The sequence below is a fragment of the Cornus florida genome, unplaced genomic scaffold (genome assembly GCF_030987335.1).
Source record: "Cornus florida cultivar Cherokee Brave unplaced genomic scaffold, ASM3098733v1 CherokeeBrave_3.0.0_Hap2_Chr03, whole genome shotgun sequence".
Lineage (NCBI taxonomy): Eukaryota > Viridiplantae > Streptophyta > Magnoliopsida > Cornales > Cornaceae > Cornus > Cornus florida.
Window position 1 is genome coordinate 86,790,606 of NW_026775573.1, and position 11,051 is coordinate 86,801,656.

Here is an 11,051-nt window from a genome sequence, read left to right on the forward strand (position 1 = left end):
GGCCCAAAACAGGTTTTGAAGTTGGAAGCAACATATTCCTCGATGCCACGGTAAAGATAAGAAAGCAAAAAAGGAGCGAGAGCAAGTTTCTCGCCCGAGTGAAGAGCAAGGGCCAATTGAGTAAATTCCTTAGTGACTGTGAGCAAAGAAACGCAAAATAAGAACCTGTTCAGCCAGTACACCAAGAAAGAAATATGCTCGGTGATGGAAACCGAAGTTCCTTTACCTTTGCTGGCTTTAATAAAAGGGCCATGGGTAGTAATGCACTCAGAAGCGTCAGGTTTCTTTGGATATTCATAAGCTACTTCAGGAACGGTGAGAAGTGAATTTATTTCCGTACCATGGGGCCTAAGCCTGGTAAGAAAACAGATATCTTGCACCGTCGGACCAATCATACCACACCGAAGATGGAAGGCATTGGTGGAACTCGACCAGAAAAAGAGTAATGAGACGAGAGCCTCCTTATCGATAGAGATTCGATTTTTTGAAAGAATGATGGAATCATAAATGCCGACCTCCTTCCATAATGCTCCGTAGTGAGGTTCGACCCGATCGACCCAATCAATCCAGTCACTTTGAGGGATCGGGCAATTTTTGAAAAGGTAGGAAGAATCCACAAGAATCAACAAGATGGGAGTTGCTCCTCAGCTAAGGGACAGTAGGGAAGAAGTGAGGTTGGTGGACTATCTCTGAAGGCTGGAGCAAGGCCGATTCTAGGTAAGGAATCAGCACCTAAGACACTGGCTAACACTTCACTAGTGCTGAAAATATCTGTAGCAATGATCTCGTTGACGAGTTTTTGAACAATCCCGGCTTAACTGGAAGATTTATTACTGGCCGGAATTGCCGTGTTCTCAGCGACAATCGTTATGTTCTTATTACCACCCATTGGCTGAGAGCTTAAGGCAAGGAAAGAATGAAACTAAATTAGAGAATAACCAGTGAAAAGGTTAATGGAAGCCAAAATTTTGGTTTACTGACGAAGAGGAAATTTCATTTCAAAATACTCACTGGTCAACTGGCCGGAGCCGACGTATTTACAACGGCAATTGTTGGATTTCTTTTGATACCCTTTATCTAAAATCTAGCAAAAAGGGGTGAGCAGACCTCTAAATAATAGCTGTTATTAGGAAATTACAACAATTATTGGCTTATAATGAAAATAGACGATACTAATTTTGTTTATAATCATGTTCAAGTCAAGTTAAGGCCACTTAATTCAATACTCCAGATAAAACGCCAAGATTGATTTTTATGTTTGAGCCATTGGTGTACATGTATATATGTATAAACATGTATCTGAAGAAAATGCAATGCACATACCAGTAGTCGCCGTTTTCGGTGTGGTGATGATCTTTGATTTGTTCCTTAGCTTTTTTTATTTCTCTGGTGACAGAAAAACAAAGAACCAACTGCGCAACAGACTATGGCTTATTCAAGATCAAATGAGCAGTTTCTCTAATGATGGGTTTGTCTGTATCCACCTTAAAGATTGCTGGACCTTCAGTTTTCACGAACCAGTTTGTAAACCAAGAAGCTCCGAGAATGAACCAAGAATTTGAGAAAAAAGATAAGTAATCTTTTTGGAGTTTAGTGTTTTTTATATTGTGGAGGCTGTTTGGAAGATATGGCGTATCAAGAATGAGTTTTTATAACTCATCAACTTTCAAGATGGTGACGAAATAATTGGAAGCAGTTAAAGTGGCGACTGATAGCCAAAAATCCGGTCACGTGGGAGATCCAAGTTAAGCAGAATTGGGATTTGAAGCTGTAGGTTTTAGTGTTTTGCCTATAGAAAGTGGTGGGTCAGAGAGGTTGCAATCAATTGACTTCTTAATAAAAGTGATACCTAAGCTCCAATTATTTTATAAAACCCAAGCGCCGAATACTACAACAGCAAGCAACGGCGCATTGAGCTCCCAACCCAGTCGTCCAAATGAAACATCAAGTCCGTTCATGTGCTCAAGTACATGTCAGTACATATCTTTGACAGGCAATTTAATTTATTGGTCAATGCCCATTAGGAAATAGGTTTGCATGATGGTGGTTGGATGGATGCTATTGCATGCATACATGTCGCATAAAGTGAGTATCTGTATATTTATATTCATATTACATATGTGTATATCTACAAAAACACCATACCATTGAAGACCTACCCAGTTCAATACCGGCCACCTAAAATCAACATAGTTCCGGCGAAACTTCAGAGACAAGTTTAAGCCGCCGACGAGATTTCTGTGATTGCGGCGAGGTTCAACCCACTCTGGTAAGTTCCAGTTGGTTGCCGGTGCAAACTGTAGGCGATAGCTCAGCCCACTTAAAACCCAAGACTGTTGGGTGCACGGATGATGAAGAACGCCGTGAGTATCATCTCCGGCAATGATGCCGCCGATGGGGTGTCAACGCCGTAGCTGGTACTAGAAACGGTGTTTAATGCTTTTGGTGATTAATGTTGGTGTTTCCAGTCACCATCTCACCTCGCGATCACTTGGACGCCGGCGATGACTCCATCAAGCAGCCCATCAGTGCCGATATTTTCTTCATGTCTAACCCCGTGTCGGAGATGAACGGATGTTGGTTCTTTGGTTGACGACTCTGGAAGTTTGTAGCGCCAAATACGTCACCGGAGAGTTGCCCATGCATGCAGTTCACAAAGCTCGCCAAAATCATCGCTGGGAATGGACGCCATGCCACGGAGTTCATGCTTCAGTTACTTTGTGCTTTTCTCGCCCAACTAAGTCGCGAGCTTAAGGGAGAAGACAGCCAGAGCCTTCATGATCGCTGGATTCATACACCGACGGCGAGTTCATCTACGACAGTGGGATCGACGGCGAGAGCTTCATGGTTGACGCCGATTTAGAAATGAACGGATTGTGGTCTGTTGTTGGTGACAATTTCAGCAAATTGCGATGGTAAGCCCATTGCTGGAGGAGTGGCCCATGCAATTCGTAGGACTCACAAATGATGTAAAGTGTCCATGGTTGCTAACCAGGTGCTCACCAACTTATTGGTCGAACAGAAAGTTGTTTCGCACTGGAATAAATGGTTGGACCTGTTTTGATTTTCCAACTGGGGCAGTGCGAAGTCCATCCAAAGCCGTCGGGTATGGATGAAGGACGACGGCACCATCTCCGGCGGTGACGCTACCAAAGAGAATGACGGTTTGTGCTTGCAAGGGAACCTTAGACGTTTTTCCAGCGGCAAGTCCATCTACTGCAATAAGTTCGGCGGCGGTGACTTCATAAAGAAGATAACCAGTGCCGACATACTTCATGGCCAACATCGTTCCAGGTTAATGGAAAATATTATTATTTCTGGCCTTTCTCATTGTCTATGAACAGTGCATCAGGTTATGGTTTAATTGGGGTTGTTACAAAAGAGAAGGTATCAATAACCTGATGCACTGTTAAAGCATGAAGACGATGGCAAGTTATTGTGCAAACAGACCCATCACCGTTGGAATTTATCATGCGGTTTGCAGAAGCTTGCAGTTGTTAAATGTATATGTATATACACATATAAATATGTATATATATATATATATATATATATATATATATATGAACCTTCATGATCAAGATTCTTGGTCCGTAGCAGATTCGGTTAAGCAAACGGGTTGAAGCTCACTGAAACCCAAAACCGCGAGGAGCCAGACAGGAAGTTTGGAAATGGTTTGAACGTGATTATCGCCATTTGCAAGTTTGATGACAACAAAGGTGGCTGCTGTAGTTATTGTAACAAAAGATGGGCGATGACGGTGAGGGTGACAATGTTGTGCTTGCATGGAGACCTGTATGTTTTTCTCCGGTGGCGAATCTATCCACGGTGATAGGTTCGGCAGCGGTGACTTCATGAAGAAGATAATCGATGCGAAAATCTCTCTACGGCCGACGTAGTTCCTAGGCAAACTCATTGCAGCGCTTTGCGATACGGAGGTTCGTAAATCACAGGCCCATCGCTGGTAGAGTCTACCATGCAGTTTGTAGAAGCTCACAGCCGTCATATATATACATATATATATGTGTGTGTGTTCGTTGTTGCTTGGGCTTGACGAGGTCCCGACACTCACATGAGTCAGTTTTGAAGCCCACCCGAAACCCAAAACTATTGGGTATGAATGATGGACAAAGGTGGGAACACCATCTCCAGCACTATGAAATAAACCTGGAATCCATGGTCAAATCGGAAGAGGGCGTAACAACTCTTGGTGTGATACACATGGAACCTGGTATATATATATATGTATATATGTATACATATACGTATACATATGTATATATCAGATTTTAATTTCATTAGGGATTGGGGGCTGTTAAAAGGTGCAACACTGCAACATCATGTGATTTTATGGTGCTATTTGTTTTGAATGGTTTCCCTTAGTTCTCTCTCTAAGAATGTTCTTTAGCTGCTATTATGTTCTGTTTCGGTGTGTTTGTTTCTTTTAAAGCTTGAGCAAGTTGGAAGCTTCAAAATGGCCAAGGTACAAATGGCCATGGCAAAGAGATGATACACAGTTCTCTTCCAGTTAATAAATGGTTTTGGTTATCCATACATCGAAGGCAAAAAATTGGCCTTGACTGGTCCCAGGCTGAACATAAAAACTGGCCAAAATAAATACAACTCTACGAAAATTTGGTATGAACCCATTTTCATAGAGTTGGGGGGCAGTTGGTAACACCTAAAATATAATTCGAAGCAATCATGCCATGTGGTCAGAAATCATGAAGTCTGAACTTTGGGTCGACCCATGGTCATCAGGGCGAGAGATTAATTTCTAATCATGGCGATCCGATTTAAGGCTGAGAATGAAGAAGAGTGGAATTTTTAGGCCATTAAGACTGATATGAGGTTTTGAGCTCATAACCGGCCATGATTGAGAGTCTCAGTCACTATGGTTATGACTCCCAGTCTCAATGGTCATAATCATGAGTCTTAGGCCAAAACCTTCTCAGTCATCTTGGTCATGAGAGTCTCAGTCTCATGGTCGTAAGTTTTAGGCCAAAACCTTCTCAGTCATCTTGGTCATGAGAGTCTCAGTCTCATAGTCGTAAGTTTTAGGCCAAAATCTTCTCAGTCACTATGGCTATGACTCCCAGTCTCAATGGTTATGATCATGAGTCTTAGGCCAAAACCTTCTCAGTCATCCTGGTCATGAGAGTCTCAGTCATCATGATCATGAGTCTTAGGCCAAAACCTTCTCAGTCATCCTGGTCATGAGAGTCTCAGTCATCATGATCATGAGTCTTAGGCCAAAACCTTCTCAGTCACTATGGTCATGATCATGAGTTTTAGGCCAACACCCTTCTCGATCACTATGGTTATGACTCCAAGTCTCAATGGTCATGATCATAAGTTTTAGGCCAAAATACTCTCAGTCACAACTTTCTCAATCACAACGGTCATGGTCAGGAGACCCTCAGTCATAATGGTCATGATTATGAATCTTAACCAAGATTTCTAGTCACTATGGCCATGATCAAGACTTATGACCAAATATGGTCATGATCAGGGGTCTCGGGTCATAATCACTTGAGGAATCTTTGGGGTAATTCAAATAAAGACTGATTGTGAATCCCAATGTTTCAAGAACCCAACAAGTCAGGTCTAGAAGTTTGAGGAAAGCTAGAAATAGAAAAGGACAACTTGACAATGTCAGAAGTTCAGAACTACAGATGGAGGGTTCTCACCAACATCTGATGAGGAAAGTCAGGATTGTCAGTAATCAGATGACTCCAGGCTAATGTACAAATCAAGCCAGACATGACAGGTGCAGAGAGCTGAAAATGGCTTGAAGACCAAAATCATCAAGCATGAAAGAATAGGCACCATTTAGTCAAAAACACTATGTCAGACATACTTGTATCTGCCTATAGAGGGATGTGCAAGTTAGTCAACCTTTCCAGCTGGTGGTTAGGAAAAGTCACTTTCAGCTTACAACCAATCAATTTCTAGAGAAACGGTTGAAAGGGACAACACCAGGTGGAAGCCTTTATAAATACCCACTCAAGCATCACACGGAAGAGGTCCAAGACCATTTCTAAAGTTCAACCTTTAGCATTCCTATCATTTAGCACTTAGCTTTTATTTCATCAAGCTCAGTTTAGCACTTAGCTTTTATTTCAGCAAGTTTAGCTTAACACTATCAATTTAGTACTTAGTTCATCTTCCAGCATTTAATACTTTAGTTTCCATTTCAATCAAGAGTTTGTAATTCATTCATCATTGTAATCAGTCAAGTTCAATGAAGAAATGTTTGCAGATTCAGGTATATTTATTGTCCAGTTAAGTTGCTTCTAATTCATGTTTATCTTGAGTGTTTAAAGTACTTTCTTAAAGGCAATAGCAACCTTAAGGAGAGGGTCATTCCTACTCTCCAACTTTCGCCTGAATCACCTTAGGTCGGTGACCCGACCCGATAGGAATAGTTTGGCAAGAAATATTCGAGTCCATCAGGACTCTGGCATGCCTGCGTTCTAGGTCAGCCGTTCATTGGCTAGCGACCTCAGACCACTTTGTGAGCCAAACAAATTGGACAGCGCCGTGAGGTCAACTTCTCAAACCCTAGCCTAGATTTCGCAAACTCTAGCCACCAATGCTTGAAATCCTACGTTGTGTGAGAGTAGGAGCTCTGGCTCTAGAGTACATCTCCAAAGACTGGTAGACGACAACCTCTCTTTCTTGGTTTATCCTAAGAAAGCTACTTTTGGGTTTTGTACTTGGTCATAAAAATATTAGAAACTTTTTAAATACCCCATACACTTAACTTTTATGGCGAAAGCACACCAAATATTCCAAAACAATCCAAACTTAATTCAGTTGAACTAAAATTTAAAAGTACAAAAATATCCCTAGACTACACTATTTGTAGAAACTTACAACCAAACACATACTGTGTTAGAAATAATACAATACGCAAGGTAAATTTGAAACATTACAACTATCTGCAAGTGAACTTGACAGTGAAATTATGACCCATTGCTCCACACGAATAACATGTTCGGCAACAATCCGAACTTCTGACACCAACCTGAAAGGGCTGCACCAAACGTTGCAATTAACTTCTGACCAGTAAATAATATGTTCTGCAAGAACAACCTGACATTTTGGATCTCCTGTTCTATTGGATGGCGAGAAAAAAACAAAATTCTTCCAGCCATACCAAATCTGACAATCATGCCACTCTGGATAGATCCCGGTAGGAATCCTGCATACAAAACAACAGCTCACTGAAAATTCAATCGCAACCTGACATTTTGGATCTCCAGTTCTATTGGATAACCAGTAACCCAAATGACTCTAGGTAAGAATAACATCTTCTTTTAAGTGAAATTTTTTCCCTTACAATAACGAGGGTTTGTTGTAGTCAAACGTTGCACAGTTGACTACAACCCAGAACTCTTGTTACACTCTGTAGGTGTATGATCGATAAAGAATGCCAATATGTTTGGAAAGGTAGGAATGGAAAAGAATTCTGCAAAGGAATACTATAAAAAAGAATGTTTTATAGGGAGAGAGAGTATGTAGATTTCATACACGTGGAATCACCTTGAAAGGGGACTTTCCAGAAAGGTTGTGTCTTTTCCAGAAAGACACCTTTTCAATTTAAAAAATAATGTACATATTTACCAATTCTAAAAAGTTATGTCTTTTCATGGACGACACAATTTTGAATTTACACACTAACATATGAACAATGTTTGTATCCTGCGGGTGGAGGATGAGGTTCATCTTCCGCACTGACGTGGCCCAATGACACGATGACAGGTGTCAAAAAAATAATAATAAGTAATGCCTATTTTCTCCGGGTTAAACCCATTTCAACCATCTCCAGCCTCGAGGCGAGATTAATCGACGATCAAAAGCAAGCGGCGATGGAGATCAGGCTCCTCGCCAAGAACAAGTCAGAGAATTGAATCAAGATCACTCGCGCCGGCGCGATCAAGCCGTTGATTTCGCTGATCTTGTCGTCCGATCCTCAGCTTCAAGAGTACGGCGTCACCACAATTCTAAACCTATCTCTCTACGACGAGAACAAGGAGTTGATAGCTTCATCGGGAGCGATCAAACCACTGGTCAGAGCTCTTAAGGTCGGCACATCAACGGCGAGAGAGAACGCTGCGTTTGCCCATCTCATCAAGGTCGGCACATCAACTGAACACCAGTTGGATCGGAGATCGTAAGGGTTAGGGTTTGACCACCGAGACTGGGATCGGGAGTGGGACGGCGACGGAGAGGGAGGTTGTGATTTTTTGCGGCGGTGGCAGTTTCAATAACGGTGGAGGTCATTGCCTCAATTGCGAGCAGGTGATTTGATGATCCAAAAATAGTTAATGTGTAATTTTTATGGGTTGAGTTTTTATTTTTTCGTTAAGCATCATTTATGAGAAATTCCATTTGCAGAAGAATAGTAGTAGATAAATAGTCTCACTTCACCTGTATAAACTTTAATAATTGTTTGAGATTTTCAGTATTTGATGTTCAGGCATCATGGAGGTAGACATGGAAAATTCTGTCTCAACCTCACCTGAAGAGCCTGCAGTCGCAGCCACTAATGGGCAATTGATCCAATTTCACCACTACCCGATCCAATGTAAGATCGCGTGAATGAAAATGGATGGGTTGTGGGAGAAAAAAACAAATAGATGTATGGGTTGTGACAGAGGAATTGATGAGAGGTAGAAGCATGATCGGCCAACGGCGAGGAGGACTCGAGCTCTGACGTGATAGCAGATTGGGTGTCACGGTCGGAGAGTTTACCTTCGGTTGGGTCTGTTATGAAATTTAGGAAAGAGAGAGAAGAGAGTAAGAAACGGGTTTAACCTGGATAAAATGGGCATTGCCCATATTTTATTATTATTTTTATTTTGGACACTTGTCATCGTGTCATTGGGCCACGTCAGCGCGGAGGATGAACCTCATCCTCCGCCCACCTGTGTATCACATAAGATCATCAAAGCTCTAATTTTAAGCACCTGTCTCTCATATTTAACCCTATTTTTGCAACACTTGTAGTCATCTATTTATATCGTGTGAGTTATAAATTTTATAATTGACTAATTTTATTGTCAAAATTAGTCCGATCGATTTATAATTTTATGTTTTATCTCCAAATCTCAATGTCAGAAGTGGAATGTTAAGGTTGGACAAAGTGAAAACATACTTTGATTCGAATAAAACATCATATTAGTCTAAGGTATGTGGTGAGAACACTTTGTACTTAGTTCATTTTTTTGTGGAAAGACTTCGGAAAAATTGAGTTTTGATAAAAAAAACTTTCAAGTTTGCAAAAAAAGGATTAGTCCAACTTTTACAGACTACTCCAACTTGGCCATGAGAAAGTTTTTGCCAAAAATGGACCAGTCAAACTTTTCCTAGACCGGCCTAACTTCCCTGGAACCAATTAGAAATTGCAATTTTAAACCAATTTGGTTTCCTTTTTTTATAAAATTTTTAAGAGAGATTTTTGCACGAATTAAACTTGCTTTCCAAGAATATCTAGGGCTCTCTAAAATCTATATTAACACTCATTTCTCTCCTAGGATTTTACGGCTTTGAGATTAACTTTTGTAAACTTTGAGAAAGCCTTTTTAAGAGATTTTTCTAAGTGTTTTATCTTTTTAATTTGAGGGCACACACTTAAACACACGAGTGAATTAGGTTGATGTTCTTTTCTGATTGAAGATGAGCAATTGAAGATTGATTCAGATTTCGTTCAGAAAGAGCAGGGTTTTCTTTTTGCCTTCATAAATTCAGAATTTGAATAGCAGAGGATTCGATCGAGTTATGAAGTGAAAAGAGCATTTGCGGAGTGTTCGTATTCTACCAGTAACCCTTTTATAAGGATTGAGGAATAAGCCTAAAGACTAGAGCGTTTGGACAAGGAGTTGTGATGCGTTCTGATCACGTCCAATGCACTTAGATGTGTAGAATATGACAATCAGAAAACACCACTTTTAAATTTATAAAACCAATACACAACTATGTTTGGAGTATAGTGAGTAGGGATCGAACACATGGACTATAGGCTTGGATTGAAATTAACATTAATGAGCGTGAGATTGAAAAAATGATGATTGGTTGGTTTAACTAATTGTGTAATTAAATTAAGTAGAAATGCAAATGAGACTGTATGAAATTGAAATTGGATTAAGATAAGAGTGTATGGATTTCACCACTAAGCCCACTTAATTGCACTACACGCCTTCGATTAATGGAGAGAACAAGTTGTAATGTGGACGTGGCTAGAAACACACATCAATAAGCAAGCAAATACTACAGTTGCAATGAATAAGTATAAACTCTCAAAACCAAGCATGAATTGTCTACCTAACTACAAATACTCTAAATGTGTAGCACAACCCATTGAGAGTAAGCATAATTCATCAAATCAAGAACAATTATATCCAATGTAAATAGTGCATTGCCATCATTGAATACAATTACAAAAGGTACTCAATGTAGAGATCAATCAACCATCAACCAAATATAAGACAACAAATAGTCAAAGTGAAGATTAATTGAAAGAATTTATTAAAACAAATCTTGGTACAACCAAGTTTGAATCCACAAGACCAAGCAATATATACAACTTATAAATCCCCAAAAATGAAAGATAAGAGATACAATTACACAAGCTTAGGGCTCATCCAAGCCCTAAGTGAAGATCTAACCAATCATAGAGACGATGGATGTCATCTTCATGGCTTCAAATCCCATTACCATTCTTAGCTTCACCTTCTTCTTCAACCTTGAGAGCAAACCCTAGAGAGAGAAAGTCGAGGGCTTCTCAATTTGATCCCAAAAATTGTAAATTAAAAATCCTTTGTCAAATGGGCTTGATCCTTTATTTATAGGTGACTCTTATACTCTAAATGAGGTCAAACCCCGTACATAAGGACCCTTAGTTCCTTTCATCCCGGGCTCCCTTAAAGAAGGCTTATAATATGAAATTCGCAACTTCTAGGCCCGTGTCTAATCGATCGGATCAAAAGTCCGTTCAATCGGATTCCAAACAGATAATCCGATCGATCGGGTATTCTTTGAATTAG

At 40.3% G+C, this 11,051-nt stretch overlaps 1 long non-coding RNA gene across 1 annotated transcript; it reads left to right on the top strand.

Annotated features, from left to right (window-relative positions):
• The first annotated feature begins 7,611 nt into the window (after positions 1-7,611).
• On the top strand, positions 7,612-8,974 carry LOC132300836 (uncharacterized). Its single transcript, XR_009480583.1, has 2 exons — positions 7,612-8,307; positions 8,472-8,974. It is a non-coding gene; the product is annotated as an uncharacterized LOC132300836 (long non-coding RNA).
• Positions 8,975-11,051: the final 2,077 nt, after the last annotated feature.